Genomic DNA, 11713 nt, shown 5'->3' on the forward strand with positions numbered 1-11713 from the left:
CCTGTGGCCAGCTTGAAATAAACTTCAAACCATTTGAATATCACCTAATATGAAAGTAGATGAAATATAATACTTTTACCTCTAAAAAGTTCTTATGAATATTTTCTTTGCCTATGTTTCTGTGGAATTGCAGTAGCATCTCTCAGTTATGGGTGGTAGTGGTGGTTAATCAGAACTGTTCATTAGAATTTTTACAGGAATCCATTTATTTCATTTGTTTTTATCGACAAAAGATATTTAAGCTTTAAAAAATACTGTAAGGAATTTAAAAGAAAATCCAAGTCATACAAATAAACAGAACCAAAGAATAGTTTTGATTTCAAAACTGTGAGTATGCAAAGCACAAATGTAATTTTAAGAGTAATATTCAGTCAGGTATTTGAAACCACACATGCAAATCGTATGTCCAAGTACAAATAATCAAAACAGCTCTGATTTTGTATATCAAACACACAGCATATCTTAGGAATCATTTACAAGATAATGATTATTTACAGAAATTTCCCTATGAATAACTTAAGGGAGCGGATACTTGAATTATAAGCTATTTTTGTAAATGATTCACCTGAAATGAGACAAAACTCTTTGAACGTGGTTAAAAAATATTTCTCTGCTTTCAATGAATGCAAAGCAATAAATTATTTCGCCCTGCTTTACATCAAAATATTAAAATCAGTTTTGCTACATAATCTTAAATAATCTGAAACTTGTCCGAAAGCCTGCGTAGGCTTATGAACTCTAAAGATCTTTTAAATAAAACTGGCTCAATTCCAAATTGACAACCGCACACACCTCTAGGTTTCTTGTTATTTTAGTTTACACAGCAATGGCATTTGTCTTTTCTCAAACGCAGTATGTTATATCATACCCTTGAATCTACCCCATTTAGAAGAAGCAGGGGAAATTTTCAATGTCTCCTCTGCAGAAGACTCCTCACCCCTTTTAAAATAAAGGGAGATAAAGGGGAAATTTAATGTTACTAAACATCCATTTTCAGGGTGATTAGTAATAGGGAATTATTTCATCTGCCTGGTCTGTGAGAGAATTGCTTGAGAAAGGGGAACTTAGCGAAAAACTAGGGCCTAACAGAAGTTATGGCATTACAGAGGCTTGCTTGAGGTGAGAGACAGTTACCATTTCCAGGATGGTTGGTATGTGCGGAATCTACTTCTCCACGATTCCCTTGGCAGCACAATCTGCCCTCCAAGCACATACTAATAAGAGTAAACGAAGAGTGGAGCAGAACAGAGACACCATGGCCAAACTTTGTTGGCTTAACTGAGGAGGGGCTAATCTGATGGTGCCCTGCAGATGAATGTGAGTGAATGGAGGGTGGAGCGGAGTGAAGACACCGCAGCCAAACTCTGTTGTATTCCCTGCAGAGGTGGCAACCTGGTCGTACCATGCAGCTGATAAGCCACATAGTGTGATGTCTGGTGTTGGGCCAACAATGGTGGCAGATCAGTCCCTTTGGATATGCTTTGCTCAAACTTCTCCTCCTTCTAATCTCATTATAATACCAATACACAACCCCATCTCACTGAGCATGCTCTCTAGATTTTCGATTAACTCGGGAGACTTTTTTAAGTCAATGAATAACGAAAGTAAATATGACTAGAGTCACTCAAGCTCCGCCTAAATGTAAAAGAAAAAAATATATAAAAGGTGACCTAAGGAGGGATATGGTAGGAAGGAAGAATGGGGTAAGAACTAGGAAGGAAGAATGGGACAGTAAGAACGGAGGAAGAGGAACTAAGGAAGAAGGAAGAGGAGAGAGGGAAGATTCCATCGTAACTTCTGGATCAGTCAACAGGCTGAACCCCTTTCCTCCCCTCGGGTCAGGACACTGCCTGAGGAGACTCCTCCAGATTGAGAGCCCTCTCCCATCTTCTGGGTGAGTGATGATTGCGCATTTGTACACTAGGCACCTGCTAAGGACCCCACACTGTAGTAGAGAATTTCCTGTACTGACATCCAAAACCTGTTTTCCTAATGTTGCATTTGAATAAATTGTGCTATTCGTGAACCCGACCACTTGTCTTGAAGGCAATCGGAGCTATGATCAGCAGACTGTCGGTGAATCTGATACTGCCAAAAATAATGTCTACAGCATCTTAGTTTCGAACATCAATTTCAAAAGATGCCTTTTAATGTTCCCATTCATCCTTTCCACTCTACCAGAGCTCTGGGGATGCCAAGGGGTATGCAAGTCCCATTGGATCCCCAGGGCAGTCATGACACCTTGAAGGACCTTTCCTGTAAAATGAGTGCCTCTGAATCTATTGCCTCTACCAACTCATATCTTGCAATTATTTGTTCTAAGAACACCTTAATTACAGATCCGGTTGCTGCTGAGGCAGTTGGAAATGCCTCAAGCCATCCCGTCAACTGACATACTATTACTAGAAGATACTTAAGCCTTCCTATACGGGGCAGCTCAGTAAAGTCTACTTGGCATCGTTGGAATGGGCACGCAGCCCAGGGTCATCCTCCCCTTGCAACTTCTCTTGCGGCTCAGCTGTTTGCCCCACAGCCCTCAGTAGCCCGTTCTCACCAGAACAAAAAGACCAAGGGCAGCGTAGGTTTTGAGGAAGGCCCCGCTAGTCCTCCAGAGCCCCAGTGGCCTCCTCCTTTCTTCTGCCCCACTACTTTTTATTATCTCTAATTCTCCTGGCAGAAAAGACATCTTTTCTGGCAATGACTGCACTACCGGGAGGAGAGGGAGGATCTTAGAGCCTACCACCTCCTCCACGTATCCTGTCCGATTTCCCCTGATATGAATTATTGAGACCTTCTTCGGGAAGTTCACCACCTCCAGCAGGCGGGCAATCAGATCCTTATGTTACAATGCCTTTCCTCAGCAAGCTGATAAACCTCTTTCTTCCCATAGCTTTCCAAACATATGTACCACCCCATATGCATATTTAGAATCTGTAAAGTTATTCACTACCTTGCCTTGGTATAATTCACAGGCTTTTATTAGAGAATACAATTCTGCGGTTTGGGCTGACCAGGTAGACGGCAGCTTTCCTCCCTCCAGCAGCTCCCTTTCCTTAATGATAGCATATCCTGTGGCGCATTTCCCCTTTATTAATTTTGAAGATCCATCAATGAACGCATTGTCCCCATCTGACCAAACGGTTCCTCTCAAATCTTCCTTAGCCTGAGTCCGAAGATCCACCACCCTCAATGCTTCTCCCTTGGGGCCAGTCAGGCAAGAAGCTGGGTTAAACCCTCCCCCGCTTCTTAATTTTAAATCTCGTCATCCACTCAGAAGCCCCTTCAGGTAGCAATGCCCCGACCAGGTATGGGACCTTGACAACAAGGGATCCCCCTGTGGTCAGTTTTCGGGCCTCGGTTACCATTAGGGCCATAGCTGTACAATTCTGCAGACAATAAGGCCACCCCTTAGCCACTGGGTCTAACATTTTAGAAAAATAAGCTACTGGTCTTCACATGCCTCTGTGCTTTTGCACTAAAATTCCCTTGGCGTGGCCCTGTTTGACATCCTCATATAATTCAAATTCTTTCTCTGGGTCCGGAAGAGCTAAAGTCGAAGACTTGGTCAATTTATCTTTTAATTTTCTAAGGCTCTGTTCTCCTTCTTGTGTCCATACCACAATTTTCTTTTTTTTTTCCCCCCAGTTCTTCTTTTCCTTGAGGTTGCAGGCAACTTGCTTAATGAGTAAAAAACTATTTGTTATTTCCTAAATGAGAGCCTACTCCTCCGCTTTATTTAGGAGTAATGTAGGATGCAAGTGGTGACCCTTTTCTTCCATTTGCTTCACTGAATCTTCAACAGCTGCATTTTGATTCTTCATGTTTTTACCTCAGAGATTGCCATGTTAGGGTTATGAAACTAGAAGAGCTTTAGGCAGATCAAAAGAGGTGGCCAATGAGTGCATTAAGTGCATAAAACCCTCCCCTTCAACAAATGTTTTATATAAGCACACCATCCGTGCATTATACCACCAAATCAATGTAATTTACACAACTTTATGCATGTTCTCTCTACCCTGCTTTTACCTCTCCCCTCATAGCATAAAATAAAATGATCCTTTGTGCATTTCTCAATAAATGCACTTCTGATTTCCTTATCAAATCAATCTGATGCCCTTTCAAACCTGACATGCCATTAAATTGATGCGTAAAGATTTTTAAAATCCCCACGGTCTTAATTTATACATTTCTTAATGGTATGAGGTATAAATGGCTTTAAAAAATTGAGATAGTCTAATCGTGTTTTAAAATCCATGTCTTGGAGTCGGAGGGGGGGGAGAGAATGCAGCTTATTTTAATCTGTCGTAGTGCCTGCCTCAATCATTAGTTGCTATGCCTCTTGTTTGAAATGTGTAGCCACTGTAACCATGAAAATTCCTCCTGCTTGAGGACATGTTTATTCTATAGGAATAAAGGTAGATAACATAATCTGCAACTCACCTTTGCTGCTCTTTCCTATTGAAGCTATTATCTGAAAATATGCAGCGGCTTCAGACTGCATTTGAAAGCCTTTGAGCTTGTGTCCTGTCTGGTAAGGTGTTGGAAATGTCAGAAATCAGACTTTCCAGGGGCTTGTTCTAGCTGTCACTCACCAGTTATCTTTTCTTCTTTGCAGGCAGTTTCTTCATCACAGGAGCCAGCTGCTAATCCAAAAGTACTTCAATGCATATTGTGGCTTTTAGAGGACAACCTTGTGAGTCTTTGCTCTGGTTGTGCCTGAGGTGTCTGAGGTTGCCAATGCAATAGAATCATCAAAATGTATGCTGAGAACATCCTGATTTTTATTTTACCTTGAACTGGCAAGGGCTGTGAATTTGGTGAGCCCTGAGAACACCTATTGAGCATGGGTCTGGGTGTGCCTGAGTTGGCTTTTGCAGGAGATGGATGCTGCAATATGTCACTTTTTCACAACAGGGCCCGCTTCATCATGTCGCATGACCTCCTCTTATGTTTGATCCCTCTCTTCTCACAGCACAACTTGCATATTGACATTTTTGGGACTTTGCGAAAGGGAGAAACATTGTGGGAAATATTACCTACACAGCATTTCTGCTAGTCTCACAATGTATGATATATAGTTTTGATTTTTATGTATTTATTTTCGTTTAGATAGATCACAAAGAGCACATTTAGCAATAAAGCTGGCTGAGCTGGCATTTAGATTTTCTTGTCTCCCACAGTTTTTTAGGTTTTTTTTTTTTTTTTTTTTGACACTTTGAGGTTTGGGCAGCCACTGCCAGTCATGTGAGCAACTCTGAAAGTCATTAAAAGACTCCAGAGCTGGATTTTGTGAATATGGGGGCAGGAGCTGACTTCAGATAGAGGAGCCCGGAACTGTTTGCGATGTGATGCAAAAGTCACCTGGCTTTTTTCCAAAGCATATTGCTTTGTTTGCAGCCATAACGAGCTGCAGTAATCATCCAGGAAGGCTGCACATGTGCACATCTCCACCGGCAGTCATTGCAGCCACAAGCAGCTCTGAGAGGGTGGGATGCAGCTGTGGGGCCAGCTGCGGGTGAGCGATAATATCTTTGACATTAAGACAATAAGACTTAAGTGTCTTCTGGGAATTAATAGTCTAAATCAGGTGATGCTGATAGCTGGGGCTGATGCAGAGCTGCTATCTGCTTGCTCCTGAAGTCTCTCCGAATCTGGGGCGCAATTTCAATATAACCTTCAAGTGAAGAGGAGCTCAGGAAAGAAAAGCACTTGTTAAAAAAAATAAATATATATATATATATTTTCCATACCCAGTGAGGGATTTTCCTCTGTGAAATCTTGAGCCATCGTGTGCTATACACGTCTCTCCAGTTGCTTAGAGGCATTTGCTTGGAGGAGCAAACTTGCTCAAGGAGCACACTGAGAATGTGGCCCGACCAAGGTGACGGCGACATGGCAAGGGGGACGACGTCTGTCCCCAGAAAACAGCCACCTTGTTGAGCAAGCACCTCCTTGCCCTGAGTTGTGATTCCCAGCACTGGACACAACAACCCGTTTGCTTCCCTGCGGAAGCTGAGTGTCGCAGAGCCTCTTGCTTCTGCACATGCCACCATTCATGTCCTTATAGGGCATCTCCATACTGCTGCTCTCAAGGACACAGCAACCCCAGTTGCTTTTGCCAACGTCCCCATGCCTGGCTGCTGGGTCAGTTGGTTTAGGGATCTCTGGCATTTATCTGCTAGTGCAAATGACATTTTTCTTTATGCTATTTCCCCTGGATCGCAAAAGGATAAAATCATGCTAAAATCATGCTAAAATAGTTAAGAGGTTATGAAATAGATGAAGCCTGGAGAGCATAAATATTTTTTTATCTTAGTAGTTTTTCACAAGCTTTTTGTTTTGTTTTGTTTTTCATGAACTTTATGCTGTTACCATGTTTTTGTTTTTCAGAGGGAAGCTATTAGCATTTTAAGTGTGTCCTATTATAAATGAGTGTGTTTAGTCTACTTCACAGTGTTTTGGTTTTATTTATCTCACCTAAAGCAAAAAAATATCAGGCCTGACACTGCAAATCCTGCTTGTGCAAGTGATCTCCCCTCACCCTGTTCTCGAATCACTCCCATGCTGCCTGTTTTTACTGCGGGATTCAGTTTGCCATTGCAAGATTGCAAGATGGCTATTAAAACTGCCTTTTTTTTTTTCTGCACAAATAGCTTTTTTTTTCCTAGAAAGCAAATAAATGATCATCTGAAGTGAGATTGATTTTCATCAATAATGAATCCATATGTTTCCCATTAAACCTGTCTTCAGAAAAGCCATAACAGAAAGGAAAACCATTAGCAGTGACAAAAAAAAAAAAAAAGAAAAAAGATTGTGCACAACTTTTGACTCTTCTTTGTGTTTTTTTTTTTTTTAATCGTTGATGTATCTCCGATCCCTTTATGAGATTTGCATAGACTGGTAGGTTAGCAGCCCACAGAGTTTGTCAAAATGTATTGCATTAGATTAGAGTTTGGTTTCTAAAGATGATGATGTCTACAGTGAATTTTTAGATGGGAGTCTTTTAAATTTGCAATAAAACTATATATCTTATGTATCTTATAAGTATGCATTTTATCAGTTAAGTGTGTTTATTGCTTTCAATGCACTTGCCCTGACTCCTATGCTAACATATTTAAGGCAAAAAAAGCAAAACCAAGTCAAAGCAACCCCCAAATCCTGGCAATCCTGCCTCTTTGACCCATTCATTTTGATGGTATGTTTTAGACTTGTGGAAGGGGTTTTAAAATGAACATGGATACAGAGGAAAGCGAGTCCTTTGGACCAGCACTAAATTTAACCAGATGTTCACTATTAAGTGCAGAATGATTTTGATGCAAAATATCTACCATCTTAAGTGTTGGGAGTTGTGCAGCTGCTTGAGAAATCAATGTGCTTGTTTAGCTCCAAATACTAGTAAATTATTATAGAGGCTTATTAGAAAATATTTTAATGTGTTCATCACATTGCAGGATTGAAAGTGATACATGAAAACTGCAGACTCAAAGGAATATTTTAATGCTTTAGTTATCATACTTTTTTATAGTGGTTATAGCATGGAATGGAAATTTCTCCTTTTTGCAGATTTTTAAGTATGTTTGCATTTTTGGATGATACTGGTGTGTTTCGAGGACACTAACCATACTTATCACTATGAGCATTCATGTAGCTGGCTCAAATCTGATCTTTCTTGCACCAACCTAATAAAAATGGCTTCATGATTACACTGATATCTGTGGGATCTCTATTGATTTGTGCTGGCATCAGAATCGGGTTCTTGTTGGTAAAAGAGGACTTTGTTTTCTAATATGGATTTTTTTTTAAAATTATCTTCTGTATTTTTTTGCTTCTTTGGGTTTTTGGTCTCATTATGCAATAATCTTTGTTGCTTTCTGTTTCCATTAAAACAAATGTTTTTGGAGCCTTCCCTTTATTTTGTTTTGCCAGTGCTACAGTTTTATAAATAAGATCCTCAGTGGCCATACTGGCTTAAGGTGTTCCTGCTTGCCAGCTCTCCTTTCTTGCTGCTGCCCCATGTTCGTGATGTGCACGCTCACATTCTATCCAGTTGTGCTGCAAGGCCATTCATGTGACTGTGAATGGACATCTGATTCGATATATATTTAAATTTTTTAACATCTATTTTGGCAGCCTGTTTTTAAACCAGATGGATTCCGGTTGCAAGTGATGAAAAGCACTTCATTCTCATGAAGAAATAGTATATATGTTTTATTGGTATGGACAGTGGTTTTCTCAAGATTTTATGGCAAGGTCACTGTTCTTTACTGCATAGAGGACAGGTTTATACAAAATTATGAGGAAGACCCTTGTGTTGAGTCATGAGATTCAAATTGGACCCCCTTGCTTTCCAAATACCTTTTCAGAGGAGCCTGGTTGCGAATGGATCCAATCTTAGTCCCAGACTTGGTCACTGGTTTGTGTCAAAGGGATCATGTGCAAAATCAATCCTGCATACAATTCAGTAAAACTTGAAATGTATTAGAAAGTTTAGCATGCTATGTTCACTTGCCACAGATCTGTCGCTGGTAAGGGATCTCTCAACCTTGAGGAGTAACCTTAAGAGGTGTCCCTGCTGAAGGGGAGATTGCAGAATCACAGAATGGTTAAGGTTGGAAGGGACCTCTAGACATCATTTAGTCCAACCCCCCTGCTCAAGCAGGGACACCTAGAGAATGTGGCACAGGGTCACATTCAGGCAGGTTTTGAAGATCTCCAGAGAAGGAGACTCCACAACCTCTCTGGGCAGCCTGTTCCAGGGCTCTGTCACCCTCACAGGAAAGAAGTTCTTCCTCATATGGAGATGGAACTTCCTGTGTTTCAACTTGTACCCATTACCTCTTGTCCTATCACTGGCCACCACCGAGAAGAGCTTGGCTCCATCCTCTTTACATTCTCCCCTCAAGTATTTGCACATGTTAATCTCCTCTCCATCTTCTCTTCTCCAGGCTAAATAGGCCCAGCTCGCTCAGTCTTTCCTCATAAGAGAGATGCTCCAGTCCCTTAATCATCTTTGTGGCTCTACGCTGGACCCTCTCTAGAAGGTCCATGTCCCTCTTGTACTGGGGAGCCCAGAACTGCACACAATATTCCAGGTGCGGCCTCACCAGAGCTGAGTAGAGGGGCAGGATCCCCTCCCTCGACCTGCTGGCAACACTCCTCCTGATGCAGGCCAGGATCCCATTGGCCTTCTTGGCCACAAGGGCACATTGCTGCCTCATTATTAATTTGTTGTCCACCAGGACTCCCAAATCCCTCTCCACAGAGCTGCTTCCCAGCAGGTCAACCCCTAGTCTGTCCTGGTGCCTGGGGTTATTCCTCCCCAGGTGCAGGGCCCTGCACTTGTCCTTGGTGAACCTCATGAGGTTCCTCTCTGCCCAACTCTCCAACCTGTCCAGGTCCCTCTGAATGGCAACACAGCCCTCTGGAGTGTCAGCCAGTCCACCCAGTTTGGTGTCATCTGCAAACTTGAAGGGGGTGCCCTCTGTGTCCTCGTCCAAGTCATTGATGAATGATCCCTGGGGGACACCACTGGCCACAGGCCTCCAACTAGACTCAGCCCCATTTATCATCACAACCCTCTGAGCTCTGCCATCCAGCCAGTTCTCAATCCACCCCACTGTCCGCCCATCTAACCCACACTTCCTGAGCTTTCCTATGAGGATGTTATGGGAGACAGTGTCAAAAGCCTTGCTGAAGTCAAGGTAGACAGCATCCACAGCTCTCCTCATCCATGCAGCCAGTCATCCCATTGTAGAAGGCTATCAGGTTGGTCAGACATGACTTTCCCTTGGTGAATCCGTGCTGACTACTCTTGATTACCTTCTTCTCCTTGACATATCTAGAGATGGTCTTTAGGATGGTCTCCATCACCTTTCCAGGGACAGAGTTGAGGCTGATCAGACTGTAGCTTCCCAGCTCCTCCCTCTTGCCTTTTTTGAAGACTGGAATGACGTTGGCTTTCTTCCAGTCCTCTGGCACCTCCCCCGCTCTCCATGACCTCTCAAAGATGACGGAGAATGGCTGCGCCATAACCCCCGCCAGTTCCCTCAGCACTCTTTGGTGCATCCCATCTGTCTCCATCGATTTATGGGTGTCCAGTTTGCCTACTTCTTGTGTAGAAAAAATGTCTGCTTTCCGAACAGTTTTACTGGGGCAGTGTCAACGAGCTGGGCTTCCAGCTCTGGTGACTTTGGAGTGCCATTTTGTCTTTCACAGGCTGAATTTATTCAATATATAAGCACATCTATACATTCTCTGTGCCAGCAAAACCATGCTAGCTTGTGCAGCTGATATATTCCTATCAAATGCTGTTCCAGGCTGCTCGTTTATTTAAGTAAGCTTGAGAGCTTGCTACAAGATTCCATAAAGAGGATGGCCGAAGCCTAGATTCTTTTTTTTTTCCTAGGTTAATGACTTGGTTGCATTGAGAGCAGCTTTTTCCCAAACATAAACACTGCCTGACTCATTGAATAGGCAGGAGGTTTGCCACATGCAGAGGTTTCAATAGAATAAGATGAGCTATATTAAGGGATGTTTAGAAAAAGTCTGGATTTCATTAAATATGTCTTTCATTCTTTAAGTTTCTTCAGACTGAGCTACAGAAGAGGCTAAATTAGGAAAAGAGGATTAAATCAATGTTTACTCACAGACTTATTGGTGGAAATAGTATATATTACTCTAACAAGTAGAGATAATTACTATGAATTTCTCTGCAGTTAGGAAAACTCTTAAAAGGACATTGAGCTTCTAAGTGATTTTAGAAATGTTTAATGTCCACAGATATAAATTTTGTACAACAGTGATATATGCATATCAGTCATCTAATATATCCCCTTTTCTTTGTATATTACAAATAATAAAAAAAATATTTCTGCTTTTCTTTGGCTTCCACAGCCCTAACTGATGCTGGACAAAGCGGGCTTTTCCTTTCCCTATTTCCTTCCTTCCTTCCTTCCTTCCTTCCTTCCTTCCTTCCTTCCTTCCTTCCTTCCTTCCTTCCTTCCTTCCTTCCTTCCTTCCTTCCTTCCTTTTCCTTCCTTTCCCTATTTCCTTCCTTCCTTCCTTCCTTCCTTCCTTCCTTCCTTCCTTCCTTCCTTCCTTCCTTCCTTCCTTCCTTCCTTCCTTCCTTCCTTCCTTCCTTTTCCTTCCTTTCCTTCCTTCTTTTTCCTTGCTTTCCCTCCTTCCTTCCTTCCTTTTCCTTGCTTTCCCTAATTCCTTCCTTCCTTCCTTTTCCTTCCTTCCTTCCTTCCTTCCTTCCTTCCTTTTCCTTCCTTCCTTCCTTCCTTCCTTCCTTCCTTCCTTCCTTCCTTCCTTCCTTCCTTCCTTCCTTCCTTCCTTCCTTCCTTCCTTCCTTCCTTCCTTCCTTTTCCTTCCTTTCCCTATTTCCTTTCATCCTTTTCCTTCCTTTCCCTATTTCCTTCCTTCCTTCCTTCCTTCCTTCCTTCCTTCCTTCCTTCCTTCCTTCCTTCCTTCCTTCCTTCCTTCCTTCCTTCCCTTCCTTCCTTCTTTCCTTCCTTCCTTCCTTCCTTTCTCCCTCCCTCCCGTCCTTCCTTTTCCTTTCCTTCCTTCCTTCCTTCCTTCCTTCCTTCCTTCCTTCCTTCCTTCCTTCCTTCCTTCCTTCCTTCCTTCCTTCCTTCCTTCCTTCCTTCCTTCCCTTCCTTCCTTCTTTCCTTCCTTCATTCCTTCCTTTCTCCCTCCCTCCCTTCCTTCCTTT

The sequence above is a fragment of the Tinamus guttatus genome, unplaced genomic scaffold (genome assembly GCF_059628265.1).
Source record: "Tinamus guttatus ecotype Peru unplaced genomic scaffold, ASM5962826v1 Tinamus_guttatus_pri_ptg000565l, whole genome shotgun sequence".
Classification (NCBI taxonomy): Eukaryota; Metazoa; Chordata; class Aves; order Tinamiformes; family Tinamidae; genus Tinamus; species Tinamus guttatus.